Source organism: Terrapene carolina, unplaced genomic scaffold (assembly GCF_002925995.2).
Source record: "Terrapene carolina triunguis isolate 2854851 unplaced genomic scaffold, T_m_triunguis-2.0 Scaffold136, whole genome shotgun sequence".
NCBI lineage: Eukaryota > Metazoa > Chordata > Testudines > Emydidae > Terrapene > Terrapene triunguis.
In genome coordinates this window covers 9825721-9844538 of record NW_020664487.1, presented here as the reverse complement: position 1 = coordinate 9844538, position 18818 = coordinate 9825721, and positions in this window count along the sequence as shown.

The window sequence follows — 18818 nt, the reverse complement described above, 5'->3', positions numbered from 1 at the left end:
GTGTCCTCCAGATACGGTATTGTGTTTATGTGACATCAACCCCCTTGTAACTCCAGCCAGGTTTTTGAAGGCAGAATTGCAGGTGCTAGAAGTTCTTTCTGTTGCTCTTCAAAGCTAAGCTGACAGAGAGCTGGGAGATTAGAACAATGGCTCTTGGGGGTTTTCCCCAGATGAAAATGAAGGGATGAACCTAAAATACTCCAAGATGCACAATAACAATGTATATTTTCCTGATTTCCTTAAACCCTTTGGATTGCAGGGTTTTTTTAAACGTGACAATTATCCAAACTAATGGCAAGATCCTCTTCTCTTAGCTCACATTCTATTTTTGCCATCTCCAATTACTAACAATTACTGACAAAAAGAAAACTATGAAAATGAGATTGCTGTTAAAACTCTAGCTGAAAATTGCCACAGCACAATGCATTCCCCTTTCGAATGGATCCACTTTCCCCCTGACGTTCTCCCAGCTTGGCTGCTTGCTACCGTGGGCTTATCTGCCCAAGGATAAAAACCATTCAAAAATCTGGTGTGCACATTTCGTTTTTTTATGTTTGAACGTAACCTTAATATTTTGGGTTTTGCAAGAGAGAGAAAAGGTGAAACCTCCTAATCGGAGCTCAGACGTGGAAATGAGGTTGCTAGAAAGAGCTGCTGTTCTTCACTAAAACAGCATATGCTTCCTCCCCAACCTTAGTAGAAATCATTGTCAGACAGGCCTCAGAGGACTATGAGTTGTGTGACCTTCGCAATGTGCATTACTTTGCACAACACATGTTGCATATTTTTTAAAAACACAGATTAAGATCGTGGTCTTTTTAACTGACATTCTGCGTTCATTCCACTGAGTGCTTCCAGCTCTCAAGCGGAGGAGCCTGGAGGCTCTGTCATCCACCAGAGGGCTAAGACAGGATAATGTCAGAGAGTGTATATGCTATTTAAAGGGGGACCCTAAGCTGCTGTGATTCATGGGAAATGTGATGAAATGAAGAAGCGTTGAAGATAACAGAGACACCATTGACAGTGGTCTCCGATGAGGAATGATCTTGTGGTTTTGACTCTGATCTGGGACTCAGAACATCTAGGTTTCAGTCCCAACTCTACCACAGACTTCCTGTGCTGCCCAGGGCAAATCACTTGATCACTGTCTGGCACTGTTATATGTACAGACGCTCCCCGTCGAATTTTGCGTATGTCGGGAATGTATACCCAACACACACACACACACACACACACACACACAAAGCATACGGAACTTACGGAACTTTTTCCATATGTGCGGGTTTGCGTAACCCGGGGAGTGTCTGTATTGCAATAGGCCCTAGAGGCCTGAGCTGAGATGAGGGCCCCATTATTCTGGGTGCCGTACACACACAAGAGAGTCCCTCCCGGAAGAGCTCACAGTCTGAATACACAAGACAGATAAAGGAAGTATTGTTATTCCTATTTTTCAAATGGGTGACTGTGGGGGTTCAGTAGATAGGCCACTGAATTGGGATTGTGGTGAGGTGGGTTGTATTCTCAGATCTACCACTGACCTGCTGGGTGATGTCATTTCCTGTCCCACCTATTGTCCTTTCTATTTAGATACACAATAGAAACAATAGTATGTTGCATAAATGATCATATATAACCAGCCAGCACCATTCAGTACATGCCATGAACCATTTGCCATCATCTCCGAGAGATTAAAAAAACAACAAGCGGAAACAACTGCTGAATCAATTTAAATAATGAACAGGAAGAAATCTCATTCTACTCTCAGAGCAGAAATAGAGGCTAAACCCAATTAACTTTGGCCTTGATTCTGTTCTCTCTCACCCCAGTATAAATCAGGTTGACGCCGTTGGAATAAAAAAAGTGACTGTGTGAAAAGAGGATCAGGTCTGTTATTTCTAGTGAAATAGTTGTAGGCATCAGCATATTGCAAAATCAGGGTTTTTACTCATTCAGGTCTAGAAGCAGTGCTGGGGGAGGGAAGGCAATTATTTTTCACAATCATTTCTTTTTAAAGTAGAAAAAAATGATGTCTCTCAAAATAACAGAAACTCAGGGTTTTTTTGGTGAAAGTTTAGGTTTTCAAAATCTTTTCTTTTTTAATGAAACTCAAAACATTTACTGAAAAAATATTGGGTTTCCATTTCATTTTGTTTTTTCTTCAAAAAAAAAATTTCAACCAAACCAAAAATCTCCCAGAAATTTCAGTTTGGGCAAATCGACTTGTCAAAAAAATGTTTTGACCAAAAATTACTGAGCTGCTCTATGCAGTAGTGGTAGTGATAGGACTTACTTTTTGAGGAGAAAACTCAGCGAGGGAGGCGGGTCTCAGAGCCCAGACTCCAAAACCCAGGAAGGGGATGAGTAGCACAAGGTTGAGACAGCTAATCCAGGCTCTGAGACTCACTGCTCTGGGGTTTGTGTGTTCACATGCAGTGTAGACATAACCTAAAGCTCACACACCTTGTGAGTGAACTGGATCTAGGTGCAATAAAGTCTGGGCCCATTAGTGGCAGGTTTGCATCATTTGAACTCCAAACCCAAAGTAAAATTCAGTTGGGGCAAGCGACTATAAACGTGTGCCAACCACAGCTGCCAAGAGGAATACAATGCTGAGAAAACCTCAAAGGCGAAGAAGGAGAACTCTGTGACTTCTCTGTCATAGAGTCTGGCAATGAGCTCCATGTTTGTTGACTATCTGCATGAAGCCCCATGAAAGTCAGTGTGGTTAAATTAATCTGTGAAGTTCTTTGCAGAATAGTTTTCAGGATGAGGTTCTAATATTTTGATTCTAAGAAAAAAGAAGTTACTCTGGGGGGGAGGGAGGAGGGAATGCTGTGTTGCACTATTTAAAAAAAATGAAAAATTACATTCAGGACTTTGTTCAGAAGTGATATTATACACCAGAAAGCTCAATCAATATGAAAAATAGACAATTCCTATTTCCTTTCTCCTGTTTAGTTCTATTGCTATTATATGTCTGAGCATTACTATTGACGACAGCCAAAAAGTTAAGCATCTGCTGTGAAAGGTTTCATTTTGTTTGAAACTTTTCATCAAACTTTCCAGTTTTTCAACAAAATGAAATGAATATTGTGTTTCACCAATTTGTTTTTCAAGGTTTCCCACCCCACCCTCTCTTTTTTTTCTGGCTCCCTTCCCAAGAGGAAGGAGGAGGAGAAAAAAACCAAACAAAAATTGCCAAACTTTTTTTGATTTTTGAAAAGAGAAATGAAACAAACTATTTCTACTTGAAACAAAGTGAAAGAAACATGTTTGCTTTGGTTCACTGACCCAGGAAGTAGAAAAGGAAATGAAAAACTCTCGCAAACACATTTTTTGGTTTTGCTTGGGTGGGGGAGACGTTGACAAAAACCTTTCAGCCAGCTCTACTATCAATTAACTGTCTAGAAAACGACTAGAAAATACTGACGAAGCAAAGCCCATAAACTCAATGGGGAATCTCACTGCTGAAAAAGGTGGTCATAAGGCAGCCCCATCTGCAGCAAGCTGCGGCATAGCAGGCACACTTGCCTCAGTTTCCCAATCACTCCACTTCAGACTCTCCTGCTTAAATAATACCCCCCCTCGGGGCTGGGTATTACCAAAACATAGCTCAGATCATCCCCAGAGAGTCCATTTCCTCACACCCCGTGTGGATAGTCCGGAAATCACTAACTACAGCCCTGGCGTCTCACACCCCAGCTCTCAGCCTTCAGCCTGCCCCAGCTCTCTGGCTCAGGAAGATCCACAGGCTGCCCCGCTCCCTGTTTTCCTGCTCACTCCTCCCTCCTTCCAGGGAGAGGCTGCAGACAGCTTCCTGCTCTTTGCAGCTTATGTCTCCCCAGGGACCAGCTCCTGACTCCCAGGCAACTCGTCCCTCTCCTTTTTCCTCACTGACCCTCAACCGGCTCCAAGTCACCAAGTCTCTCTCCTCTCTAGGGCCCAGGTGCCTGCCCTCCTTTAAGCCCCATGGGTGTGGGCTGGTGAGTCACAGATGCACTCGTCCTGCTGCATCGTAGGGTGTGTCTACACTGCATTGGAAACCCGGGTCTGCAGGACTGGTGTTTCCAAGCCCACACCTCTTGGGCATCCACCCTTTGTTGTAAACCCAGGTTTACAGCTGCTGGACCCGGGTCTCACAGCCATGCTAGTGCATCCCTACTGCACCGTGCAGACCGTCGGACTCAGGTCGGTGGCATGAGCTGCATCCATGTAGAAAAGGACAGGGCTTAGACCTGAGTCACAGCGGCTCTCTGCTGCTGACTCATCCCCACAGCTGGGTCCTAGGACCCAGGTCCTGAGTGCTTGCTGCCCTGAGTCGGACTGACTTGTGTGTGGATGGAACGGGGGTCTGGGATTAGTGTGCAGTGTAGACACGCCCCTAAAGGGCCAGGGTCAGCCTGTGACAACGTCAATATCAGACAAAGATTGAAAAGCCTATTTCAGATACTGTGTGTAACCCCCACACCTCCTGGGTGCGGCGCTCTGTCCCATCTAGTGGCACCAAGCCCACTTAGAGAGAGAGATTAATGAGTCTGCTCTGCAGCCTTAGCTAACAGCCAGTTGGCTTTTAGCTCAAGTGTAGAAGCTCGTGCACTAAACTCCAGAAGCCCCAGGTTAAATCCCACCCCCCAGTGCTGACCGGGTCTGTCAGTGTTACATATGTGTGAAGTTCTACCTCACATTACCAGTGTTCATACCTGTTTGTTGCTTATCTCTCTCCCTGCATTGGCCAGAAGGTCCGTGACCCAGGGCTGGATTCCGATACCAAAAATTCCCGTGGAAAGAGAACAGCACTGGCAAAGACGTGGAGTTTTGACACTTGGCGCCGGACGTGCTCAACTGGAAACATGTCTGAGTTTGATTAAATGGCAGAATATAAACTCAGTGGAAGCAGCAAGAGCCAAGGTTTGTGCCACACCCTTAGAGGGGAAACTCCACCTGCTCCTATGCACGGTCTGCAGGGCCCCGCCAAACTGGCAGTGAATTGGTCATTATGTTCCTTCCTCTCCGGGACCATTGTTCCCTGCTGAACTGGAGACATAGCAGAGTTTGGAGGTGAGAAGCCCTATTTTCAAACCGACAATACACACACAAACAGATCTGTGCCCCTCAGCGATGATTTTACTTTGAGGCTACGTCTGTATTGCACAGTTAACTTGGGTGATGGCCATGTAGATCTGAGCACCTGGGTTAGCCTAGCCCAGGTGTGAGCAGCCCTACCCCCATTGCTGCACTCCCCTGAGTGCGTCTGGGGGCATAGCCCATGGCTCTTTGGGCTGACATGCTCTAGGATTCTTTCCCAGCCAGTTGTGGGAGAACTTGACTGTCCTTTGGAAGGAACTGTGGGAAGGCATTGGAGGACTATCAGCCCTCAAATAATGCAGCCTGCATCCTCACTGCAAAGTGGTTGGCTTCCAGCCTGAGTTAAATTGGACATCTAGTTCTAACCTTTACCCTTGCTAGCCGGAGCTTAAAGCACCTCCAAATCCAGGTCACAGGTTTTTTCTGAGTGGCTGGTAGAGGGGTTAAAGATAAAACCTGGGTCAGAGCCCAGGTTAACTGTGCAGTGGAGACATGTCCGTAGGGCGAGAGTGTCAAAGATCTGATTCAGCTACAGGCCAAGTAATTCCCCTGTCTAGCCCTGCTCAGATTGTGACTCCAGTTGGGGGTTTCTCACTCAGGCTGCTCAAAACAAAAAAGAGATTCATTTCATTCCAAATCAGTGGTGGAATTGTTCGATCTCCCAATGAAGTGATTCAAAACTAAAAAAAAAAAAAAATTCCGAATTAAGCATTTCCGTCTCCCTTCAAACGGAAATGATAATTGATAGTTTATGGTTATTTCTCTCCCTTTCTCTTCCCCCCCTTCAAAATACAGAGAGAAAGGGGGGTGGTAAGGGACAGAAAATGGGGGTGGGGGATGCCAAAATGAAAAATTTCATCAATTAAAAACATTAGAAACGGTCAAAGGTTGAATAAAAAAGTTTGTATCGCTTGAAAATCCATTTTTTAAAATGATGTGCTTTTTAACCAAGTTGGCTGCTTCTCTGATACTCCCCCTGTAGTGAGCAAGAGGCTGAGGAGGGGTGGAAAGGGGCAGGGACTGTGGGGACCCCTGGGTCCACCCACTCTCACCGGAGCCCCTGGCCAAACACACACGCCACTGTGCAAAAGGGGATGCAGTAAAAGACCCCCGCCCCGAGCAAAGAAGGTGGCGGGGTTTAGGTGAATCCAGGGACAGAAATGGGGTTGGAGTTGGAATGTGGGTGCGGAGATAGAACTTGTGGCAGCAATGAGACAAGACATGTTGGTATTAGGGCCAGCTAGGAGAATAGGAGAGAAAAAGTGGGGGGAAGGGGCACAGGTAAGGATGGAACTAGGGATGCGGCTGACTCTGGGGAGGGTTGGGAGAGAAACTGCAGGAAGGGACTGGGAGGAGCAATACTTCGTGACAGATCTTTGTGTTGGGGCCAGGTGGGCGCAGCTAAAACCCAGCCCTGTGGAATGAGCAGCAGATTACATCCAACATGAACCCACAGATCTTGGAGAAGCAGCCAGAGGCCAGGGTTCTCTACACAGAGATCCAGACTGGGATTTTCAAAGGAGCCTAAGGGAGCTGGGCACCCAAACCCCATTGACTGTAGGCACCTAATTCCCTTAGGCAGCTTTGAAAACCCGAACCCCAATCTCACCATAACAGCTCCTGGCAGCACTGTCCAACCTGGCTCCCTTGGGGATTCCCTGCCAGGAACTGCCCACCAGCAGCTGCCTCTGGCCCCTCTAGGAAGGGATTCCACAGCACGGATCCAAGTCTTTACTCTGTTCCATTTCAGTCCTTATACTGCTCCCATCACCCTGGTATGTGAGCACCACTGAGCCTGGAGCTGTCTCCCCTTTCACATGGACCTCCCGCTGGCTGCTGTGGGTGCGGGACAGTATCCATAACACACCCAACCCTGCATCCTTATAACATGGGCCCCAGATGCTTTACAGGGTTCCAGGATGGGCAGGGGTACAGGTGTGTGATCCCACCCCCAACAGCCAGAAAGCTTCAGCAGAGCATACCCTAGTGGTATGATCAACCTCAGAGTATTTTAGCGTGCTATATCCTACTGATTATTGTTCCCCTACAGAACTGTGCTTTCAATGACAGTCTAATGGATTACATTAGTATGTGGGCCAGATCCCCAGCTTTCTGTACGTTGGCATAGCTTCATTAAAGTCAGGGAGCCAGAGCCCCAGCTGGTCCAAATCACCATAGACGCCAATTCAGCTGCACCAATTTAAACCAGCTAAACATCCGGTTTAGGGAGTTTGTGTGTTTTTCTTACAGCGTTGGGTACGGGCTAACAAAATATTTACAACCCGAACAGCATTTTTATAACTACTAAGAGACTATTGTCCTTAAAAATAACGTGTTATTTTTCCTATTGTGAGTCATCCTCGGGCTCTCAATTGTTCTTCTTGCCAAGCAGATCAAACTAAAAGTTAGAGAACGAAATGTGGTGCTTGGTAGCAAAATGGCACTTCTTGGAGTGCCCAGAAGAGAGCATGCACAGCTCAGAGACTGGCGGGACTGCAAGCGCTGCGGGAAGGAAGACACCCTACCACAGCGAAGAAGAAAGCTTTTCATGGAAATGATTCATTTCCTTGGGCCGCTCCTCAGCTAAATCAGCTGTGATGGAAGGGACTGGCGGTTGCTATTATTCCAGTGAGTCAGGCTTGTTCAGTTCAGGAAAGGCAAGCTCATTTGAAAAGCCTAACGCTATCAATTTATTTTCCAAACAAAGCCGACTAAACCCTGCGCTCCAATCTTTAGCGTAGCATAAAAAGGAAGAAGGCAGCTAATCTAATCACAGAATACGCGCCCCCCCCCCCCGACAAAAAGAAAATGAAATTAGGGAAAGTGCTTTGCATAACACAGTGGTGATTTATAGCCCACTTCACTCTCTGGGTTAGTGGGGTGTGGGACGCCCCTCCTACCCCGGGAGAATATTTTAAGAGTTAATGGAAAAAGAAAAGAGTCCTGCACAGAGAGGAGATGACCTCTGCAGACTCAAGAGCAGGCCATGGGCTATAGGAAACATGGGTCATTCTTGCCAGTGGTGCTTACATAACAGCACTTCCTGCCATGTAAAGAAATTCCTCCTCTGTGCCTCAGGGCTAAGGTGATAAATGACAGCACACGTGTTTATTCTGCCGCACTTTCTGACCTGGACGCTGGCTTTTTGTCCACTAATAACACTGTCGTGTTAAGGACAGCCCTTGATCATATGGCCTTCCCTATAGTAGGAGTTAAAGGTGTGACATTATCCAACCAGATAAACTCTAGTTAAAGTGATTGGACTTTAGCAGGCACTATACTGGGGGCAGCTATTCGCACATGCTAAAGTACAATTGCTACGTCTTAACTAGAGATTTAGAAGGAGTTAATTAGCTCAAGAGAGATAATACCATCTAACAAACCACCTTGAAATCCTAGTCTAGACAAAATCTGGGCCTTGACTCCCCAGGAAAAAAGGCGTATTCTTAACTCAAGTTAACTAACCCTGTCTGTTACAGCTTTCCCCCTATTCCATTTTGTTTCTTACAGCTGTCCCCTTACTCCATTTTGTTTTTGTTCTCCTCCTGTGGCCGCCCCTCCCTGGCTGTTAAGTTGTTTACCAAGAGCCATTGCCCTTCTCAAAGGGATGGCCACTTGTGCTGCGTGCTAAGTGGGACTACTGCCCTGTTCAAAGGGTTGGTCCTATTATCACCTTGTTAAACCTGGGCTCGGTGTAGGGTAGGCAATGTCCAGAGCTGCAAGACCTAATGCGTTTTTGAGATCCTGGGCATGAGTCCTAGGCCTCATGTGCTTCTGAGTCCTGAGGTGGGAACTCACGCCTATGGTCCAGGACTCTGCCCAGGCACATCTCTATGCTCACCTGCAGTTTTTCCCTGTATCTCCTCCCCTGTGACAGAAGGAGCCTATCAGGATTACTGGTGGGAAACTGCCTGAGTTTGCCTTTAAGAACAGGCATTTTTGAAACAAACATCAGAAAGGTTCCTGCATTGCTACCTGGTCTGATCAGCCAGGGGTTCTGGGGGGTCCTTTCTCCGCTCTCGTTTTATTTTTGAGCGTACCCCCGTTTTTAACCCCCCCCCGAAGAACGAATTGCTGCCTGAGAGACCTCCTGATTATCAAGACCGTACCGAGCCCCCCTTGCTTCTTCTGATGTTGTTGCTGCTTCTGCCTTTGCTGCTGCCTTGGGGACTGGTAAGAATCCCTCTGTGAAACTTTCTATACTTTTATTACTTTAGCTGCTGGCTCTGTTTCCCCAGCACACAGACTCAAGCTAAACCTTGGTCTGTGTCTTAAAACCTCTCTTAAACTCCTTGGTCTGTATCTGTAATCTGTTTCTTGCTTTGCAGCGCCTTTGCTGCTAGAAATAAGCCTGTGCCTTCCTGGACTGTATCCTGGGCTGCCAGCTTGCAGCCACCACTAGTTAAATCCCCCTCCCCCCTTGGAGCTGTATCCTGGGCACACACCACTCTGCCCTCTGGAACTACCCCTAGTATAAGGTGCACCCATTAGGTTAGATTTTGTCCTTTAGTCTAGATAAGTTGTAATTTCATTTTGCATAGCTGTAGTTAAGTTAGGTTTAGAAAATTGCTTGCATTGTACCCTGTAAGTTAGGCTTAAAGAATTGTTGCATTGTGTTTTGTTACTTGCTAATTTGTGTAGTTTTGGTTAACTTAAATCACAGATAAGATTTTGCTGTGTTTTGTATAATTGTCTCTCTGCTGTTTAAACTTGCAGCCTGTCTGTTCTGTGTCTCCCTGAGTTTAAATCTCCCTCCACCACGTGCTCCTCTTCCCCCATCCCCCAGCCTCACTTCTCTACCACTGTCTTTCCCTCTCTCTCCCTTTCTCTCTGCTGTTTAAACTTGCAGCCTGTCTGCTCTCTCTCTCTTTCTAGCATAAAACCCCATAGGTTACCCCTTTTCTCTCTAACACACCTCACATTTTACATTCACACCACTGTGACACAGTTTTACCTAACGTTGTTGGTTATTTAACCCATTTTACCCATACTGTTAGTTATATGCTGCTGTGACACATTCTTTACATAGACATTGTTAGCTACCTGTTACATTTATACTTCAGTGTTAATTGGTTACCAACTGTATTGTACCCCACTGTCTTGTACCCCACTATTGAAACCCCCTATCCCATTTACTAGAAGAACCCCCCCCATCATTGTCTATTGTAAACACCCTATACACCCCATCCCATCGTATTTCATTGTTAAATTCCCACCACTTCCTTTTTCCTTTAATAAAGAAATTAATTGGCACCCCACCTGTGTGGTAATTGCTCCCCAAGATCCCATATACCTGCTGGCAGGGACAAACCCAAGATAAAATCTTCTTGAAGACAAGGCCAATGTAGTTAGGGTGACCAGATGCTAAGTGGAAAATATCAGGACCGCCGCAGGGGGGGCACCTTTTTAATTGTTACACTCACCCGTCCGGGTCTTTGGCAGCAATTCGGCGGAGGGTCTGCCAGTCGCTGACAGTCTTCGGTGGCATTTTGGCGGTGGGCAATAAACCTTGCCTGCCAAAGACAGAAGCACTCACTGCCGAAATGCTGCTGAAGATCATCAGCGACTGAAGGACCCTCCGCCGAATGGCTGCCGAAGACCCGGATGGGTGAATGTAAAGACAAAAACCAAAAAAACCCACACCCGTAACAAAATATCAGGACAAATGGCGTCCTGACCATATTTCGGTCGGGATGCGGGACAAACTCCTCAAAATCGGGACAGTCCCGATTTTATCGGGACGTCTGGTCACCCTAGATGTAGTTTTCATTCAAGTTAGCAGGCTGAGGTAGGTAGCTTTAACTCTACCTGCTAGCTCATATGCAAACTACACACTACCTAGGGTTTTACCTCCAGTTAGCTAATTGGAGTTAAGGACAGACCTTGTTTGCTAGTGAAGAAACACCCTAAAGGTACATCTACCCTTCAGCTGAGCATGACCCTCCTTGCCAGGGCAGACACACTCACACTAGCACGCTAGAAATAGCAATGTGAATATTGTGGCTTGGGTGGCAGCTTAGGTTCCTAGGCACAGTTGCCAACTTTCACGCGGTAAATAAGCCCCCCGACTTTCACAATAAGCCAAAAATCAAGCTAATCCCATTTCAAAGCAAGGCCAATCCCTAAGAACCCCAACACTCTTTGTGACCAGATCCCCCCGGCGAGCAGTCTGGGGCTATGGTGACCCGCTGTGCACCCGTGACTCTCTCCCCCTCTTGCCCCTGCTTGCCAGGAGCTGATCAAAAAAAAAAAAGAAGAAGAAGAAGAAGAAGCTACAAGCCAAACAAGCAACAAGCCAAAAACTAGCCAACAAGCAACTCACAAGCCAACTAAGCCAAAACCAAGCCCAATTTCTGTGTTTTTTCCATGGGTTTGGCATGTCTCCTCCCTGGTTCCTCTCTATTGTGCTATCATGAGGTGCTGTTTCAGCAGAAGAGGTATTCACCCAAGAGTTCAGAAGAAACTCGGAGATGAAATTGCAGCACTGTGTACGGTGTGGAAGCTATTGCTGAAACCAGCTTCTGTACCAGATGAGTGGATGGAAGCTAATGTGATGCCAATTTTTACAAAGGGCTCAGAGGCGATCCTGGCAATTACAAGCCATTCAGCCTAACTTCAGTACCTGGCAAATTGGTAGAAACTAGAGTAAAGAACGGAATGATCAGGCATGTAGATAAACATGATTTGTTGGGGGAAAAGTCAACATGGCATTTGTAAAAGGAAGTCGTGCCTCACAAATCTATCAGAGTTCTCTGAGCGTGTCAATAGACATGAACAAGAGTGATCCAGTCAATAGTGTACTTGGATTTTCAGAAAAACGTTGACAAGGTCCCTCACCAAAGGCTCTTCAGGAAATTAAGTAATCATGGGTAGGGCTCCAGGTCAGTCACGGAGGTCGCAAAAGTCATGGATTCTGTGACTGTCTGTGACCTCCGTGACTTCAGCAGTGGCCAGTGTGGCTGGCTCCGGGGCCAGCTACTCAAGTGGCCCCCAGGACAGCCACACTGGGCGCTGCTGGAGCGGCCCCAGGAACAACCACAGCAGCCGCTGCTCCGGTGGCCTCTGGCAGCAGTCCTGGGGTGGCTGGAGCAGTCACAGTCTGCGGTCCCTGGGCAGCCGGCCAGAGCAGCCATGTTCCACGGCCCCAGGCAGCTGGTGCCACTGGTGCCAGGCACACCCCCACCAGCAGCAGCCCCTGGTCTCCCTTCCCAGCACCCTCCCCCAAGATTTAATCACAGGTATTTTTTGTATAAGTCATGCACAGGTCATGGGCCATGAATTTTTGTTTATTGCCCGTGACCTGCCCATGACTTTTACTAAAAATATCCATGACTAAATCTTAACCTTAATCATGGGTAAGAAGGAGGTTCCTCTCATGGATCAGTCACTTTTTAAAAGGTAGGAAACAAAGGGTAGGACGAAATGGTCTGTTTTCAGACTGGAGAGAGGAAATAGCCGTGTCCCCAAGGATCTGTACTGGGACGGGTGCTGTTCAACATGTTCATGATCTGGAAAAGGGAGCGAACAGTAAAGTGGCAAAGTTTGCAGACAATACAAAATTATTCCAGATAGGTAAGTGCAAAGCTGACTGTGAAGAGTTACAAAAGCATCTCACAAAACTCTGAGACTGGACAAGTAAATGGCAGATGAAATGTGACAGTGATAAGCGCAAAATAATGCACATTGGAAAAAATCCTGGGTTCTAAATGAGCTGTTCCCACTCAAGAAAGAGATGTTGGGGTCACTGTGGATAGTTCTCTGAAAACGTAGCTCAATGCGCAGCAGCAGTCAAAAAGGCTAATGGAATGTTAGAAACTGTTAGGAAAGGGGTAGAAAATAAGACAGAAAATATCAAAATGCCACTATATAAATCCATGGTGCGCCCACACCTTGACTACTGTATCCAGTTTTGGTCTCCATCTCAAAAAGGATATAGGGGAACTGGAAAAGATTCAGAGAAGGGCAACAAAGATGAACCAGGGTATGGAACAGTTTCCATACAAGGAGAGACTAAAAAGATTACGACGGCTGAGTTTAGAAAAGAGATGATGGTGGTGGTGGGGAGGGTCTATACAATCATGAATGGTATGGAAAAAATGAATAGAGAAGTGTTGGTTACCTTTTCCCACCATACAAAAGCCTACAGTCACCCAATGAAATTAATACACAGCAGGTTTAATACAAACAAGAGGAATTACTTTTCCATATGTAACCCTTCTGCCCCTCTGAGTTGGCAGCAACAAGGGCCGGATTCAGTATCTAGGGGTTCCGTTTCAATAACGCAATGCAAAACCGGCTCGAGCCCCCACCCAGTGACCTGGGACAATTACATACCACCACCACCCCCGGGCGCCTCTAGGAGGCAATACTTCCCCTCTCGCAAGCACGGAGTCTGAGTGTAGCAAAAGCCTTTTAATAAAGGAGGGAAACAATGTGGCATTATGTTGGGGAAACACCACAAACAGGATTCATAACACAAACCATGAGCAAAAGACCCACCTCCAAGTAAATTTGGCAGTGTCCTTTTCCCCTCAGGGTCTTAAGTCCAACAACCCCAAAGTCTCTGTCCCTGGTCAGTGCCGCCCCAGAGTTCAAAAGTTTATCTGCGTAGTTTTACCCCCCACCCAGCCTGGGTGGAAATCGGGGGCGGCACACGGGATGTTAAGGGGCACCTTACGTGGTCCGAGGCCGACTGCCCCACCTCTCCATGGAGTTCTGCTGCAGCCTTTACCACGAATGGCTCCGCTCTACCAGCTGCGCCGCGCTGTGCCCCTCCGCTCCTCCAGCCGTCCCCACAAACTGCTCCGCTCTGCTCCCCGTTCCGTGGGCCACTCCAACCGTCCCACAAACTGCTCAGCTCTGCCAGCCGTTCCACTCCACCAGCTGTCCCATGAACCGCTCCAGCTGCCCCCCGCAAATGGCTCAGCTCCGCTCCGCTCACTGTTCCATGGGCCGCTCCAACCATCCCACAAACTACTCGGCTCAGCCAGCTGCTTAGCAATATATCTTCAGGCTCCCCCACTGGTTAACACAGCACTCAGTGAACTCAGCTCAGCAATTTTAGCTCTTTTAGTGATTTCAGCTCTTAGTGATTACAGCTTGTAGTAGAGGAGCCCCAGTACTGGTGCACCACTAGCCCAAAGTGAATTCAGTTCAGCAACTTCTAGCTAGACTCCTAATGGAAGCAAACTTAGCTCTGCTATTCAACAGTGGAGAGAGGGGGATAGTACAATTGGTGTTCCAGGCCCTCAAAAGGGGGCCCCTACCATCAGGTACACATACCTGTCCCCAACTTCTCTCAATTCACTGGGTTTTGTAACCCATGCCCCTTGTCTAGCAAGTGCTACTTAGTTACTGGTGAGTCCCTCTGTCATACAACAGTTCCACTGGCCTTGATTCACAGAATCAGGGTAACAACACTTTATTCTTCCTGCCCCAATAACAGAGAAACTGGGGATCCCACACCAGCCAAAGTAACCACTTTCAGTAGTTGTTGTCCCAGGCTAGGCGGGTAGGTGTGCCTATGCAAACAAGATCAGCCCCTGAAGTTCTTTTCCTCCCTCGCCATAATTCACCACCAGATGTCAGGGTAGAGCTTATCCTGACTCTGCTTACACATACAATGCACAATTTACCTGTGGAACTCATTGCCATGGGATGTTTGGAAAGCCAAAAGTATAAACATTTTTCAAAGTCTGGCCTATCGTGCCTGGTGGTGAGGTTTTATATTACTCCTGTCAGTGCTCAGTTTCTGTCCAAGTGTTCAATGCATGATGGTAAATGGGGGGTTGAGAACATACTGTAAGCTAACCTCTCCCCCCACCATTTTCCATCCTTCTAATTTCCACAAGTCAATTAATCGATTTTTTAACCCCGTCATGTGAAGTCACAAAAGCTTCCTTCAGAATTGTCCTATTTGGCAAAATCCAAATGCTCTGCAGTACACCCAATAGGAGAGATGTTACTTAATCAGCTCCATGTCACTTAATCATTTCTGTTGCTTCAAAGTACCAATTTTGTGTGCAGACATAATAGAGGCTTGCATGATTGCTGGCTTGATGGGAAATCATGGTCTGTCTAAAAGATGTAAGCACTGCATGACATGTCTAATAAAAGGAGCAGATTTGGGCTAAATTTTTCCTTTAAAAGCATCTCAAACAAAACACTGCTGTATCGGCCCACAGAACTCAGTGGTGAAGCATGAAACAATGATTATAGGTTTCCACAAGCAGCAGCAACATTCTTCCTTCCGTTGGACTCCACAGAGGATTCTTTAGAAATCCAGGGATTCACACAGGGAGAAAGGAAGAGAGGGGAATGGGACCAAGGGAACACGCATCAGCCCCAGCCCTGGCAATAGCGAGAGGAGGATCTAGAGGAAACGTACTGGAGCCACAAGCCATACAACAGCTCTATGGAAATACTGCCTGAAAAGTGAATAGAAATGTTTCAGTGAAACTAAGAAATAAATGAAACCATGGGCAGAAGTCATCTGTGCATGAATAGGTCTCCTGTTTTTGCAACCCTAACACAGTGCTGCTAACTCTTGCAATTTAATGGTAAGTCTCACAAGATTTGGCGTTTTTCTTAAAGCCCCAGATCCTGGAGTCATGTGAATGTGAGAGGCTCTTGGCTTTGTTTTGTTTTTTAAGTACATTTCTAGCTCTCATGGTTGCAGAGAAAAACTAGAACACATGAACCCTAAAGGCAAATAAAAAGAGCCCACCCTATATCCATTTTTAAAAACAAAAATAAAAAACCCTAATTTTTAAACTAATCCCATGATATTTCATGGCCTGACTCAGGTTTTTGAATGTTTGGGTTTGGCAATATTGCCTCTACCCACAAAATCTCTCTCCTCTGTGCACAGGCATTCACCCCATCCTTTGGGTTAGACTCGCCTCGAGATTCTAGTGTAGCTGACATGTGTTGGCATAATCACCCCAATGCTGTACAGTGTATTCCTTCCGCTGTCCCATAATGCACTTGGGCACTGCTCAGGTGGCTTGTCTGGACATTCTTTGCAAAAAGCCTTTTACAAAACTGCCACACACCCCACTGACCCTAAAGCGGTACACCTCCACTCACCCCACAACTGTAGCTGTGGCTACACATTTTGATATCTGTATGAAATAAACAACTAGGAGGGGAAGGGTTTGCTTACCAGGGCACAAGAAGATACAACTGGAAGTGCTGACAAGAAAGATGGTGGTCTGGTGAATAAAGCACTGACTTTGGACTCATAAGATCTTGGTTTACTTCCTGCCTTGGCCACAGACTTCCTAGGGTGACCATAGGCAAGTCACACCCACTCTTTGTGCCTCAGTTCCCCTATCTATTATATGTGGATAATAGGCCTTTCTTGCTCTTGTCTATCATCTATTTAGAGGTAAGCTCTTTGAGGCAGGGCCTGTCTCTGACTAGGTGATGTACCAGTCTTGCCAAACTCAAGCGTTCAAAAATCATAAGTAAGCCTCAAAAATATCATCATATTGGCTTAAAAATTCATCACTCTTTGCATTGCCTTTTTGTTTCTGAGCTTTTAGGTTACACTGGGCTCATGTTTTCAGGTTTTTTTCTCTGAAACCACAAGGGCTAGAAGCTTACTTAAAAAATAAAACAAAAAATAAATTAAAAAAAAACCTGAGCGTCTCCCATAATCACATGACTCCAGGAGCTGGGGCTTCGAGAACAGTAGCAAATATTGTGTGAGCTGGCAACACTGATACAGAAGCTAGCTCAATGTGTCCCCAATCTCAGCTGGTGCTTTTAGGTGCTACTATAATACAAATAACGATAATCCAGGAAATAGATTGAAAAAAAGATGAAAATCAGGAAAAACGTCTTAACAGTAGACTCCATGTGGCTGTGGAATAATGTCCCAAGGGAAGTCATGAAAGCCCCATTGCTTTAAGGCCTTTGAGCCTAGTATGAACAAAATACTAGCAAATATACTGTGGGGACAATCCTGCACTTGTTCCCAAGGGAAAAACTAGCTAATGTAGTGGTTCACACTTCCATCTCTAACTTATTTGAACCCAGTATAAGGTAAGAACCTTCAAAGATAAGCCCATGTAGGGCTAAACACATCCCTGGTGTAAATGAAATCAAAACAGCTTTACCAGCGATGAATTTGACCCATATTGAATGGCTTGCAGCATTTAACCATTTTTTTTTAAGTATATCAGCTCGGAAAAATAAGAGCAAACTATGGTTTTTCTGCCGTGTAAAGCCAAATTCGTCCAACAACAATAAGGTCAGAATAGAGAGTAAAGCAGGGATAGTCCCTAGTATGGGGCGATTGTGATGGAAATAGTGGTTTCTAACAGAAAATAGGACACCCTTTTCAGATGTATCACACTTTACTGTTCCTTTGGCCATACTAAATCAATTTGCACATATATTAGGGTTATACAAGCTATTTTTTCTCAGGTGGTAGGGATATATTTATTGTTATTTTACTAATCTTTATTAATATCAAATCAAGTCATGTTGCCTAATGCTACAGCCATACCAAAAAAACTAAACCGTCACGCAAAACAAAAAATCCATTTGCTCTCAAAAAATGCCGTATTGCGTGACTTTTAGAGATGCATTTTCTCATAAATGTCAGCCAAAGATTGTTGCCAAATGTGTTTTTATTAATAAAACTATTGCAGGAGAAGCAGCCAGCAAAGAAACATTTGTGAAATATTGTTGGTGGGGTTTTTCCCAAATGCAATAACCCTGACTCTATAGAGAAACAAAAAACATCAACATGATGTTCTTGAGAATACAAAGTTACCAGTTGCGATAAACAATGTCTGAATTGCAGCTGGGGAAACACAGCTGATAAAATATCCTTTAAATATAAGCAAGTTTCAAATGTATCACTGGACCTGTCACTTAATAGGCAGTCCAAATATTTTCAGAATAATGGCCAATTTTTGAGAATGCAATGTGCACCTGCAAAATTGGCAGCTGCATTTTTGCACTTACAATTCAACTGCAGGTGCAAATCTAAGTGATTGTTTACATGTTACGTTGGGTTAAAGATTCAAAGGGTTTTCGAAATCCCAGCCCCATTGAAGTCAATGACTAAATGCCCATTGATCTCACAGGGGTCAGGATTTCACCCATAGATTAAAGCCAGAAAGGACCATTTTGATCATTGACACGGGCGATAGCATTTCACCCAATGGGGCCTCCATTTTGCCCAAAAACTTGTGGTTGAACCCTGCCTAACTTTTAGGAAGACGTCCGCTTTTGAGATAGAGACTCAGAGTGATGGGAATTTACCACATCCGTTGGTAATCTGTTCCAGTGGCTTTGGATCGTCCAGTCTCCTCCTGAAACAGTAACTACGGAACAGATTTTGCCACCCTAATTTATGCTGAGCAGTGCCAGGGACCTGACACGTGTGTGCACTTTTAAGCACGAGTCGGCCTATTGCCTTAAAATTACAGAGGTGCTTCAGTGCATTTCTGGACTGAGGCCTTGCTCCATGACAAGTCACACTACTCACAGAGTAAACTATTACTCAGTATGAATAAGGACACTGGAATCTGCTTAACCCAGAAAAATCAGACCCTTCTCCATTCCTGCTGCCTCACATTGAAATATGACTATCCAGCTAGCTCCAGATTGATGAACAATGGATCCCCCTATTCTTATCCATTCAGGAATTTATCATCATATGCTGTAGCAGCAGCGTTTAGTGTTATGAGGTTATTGGCTTCTTTATTAAGGATGCA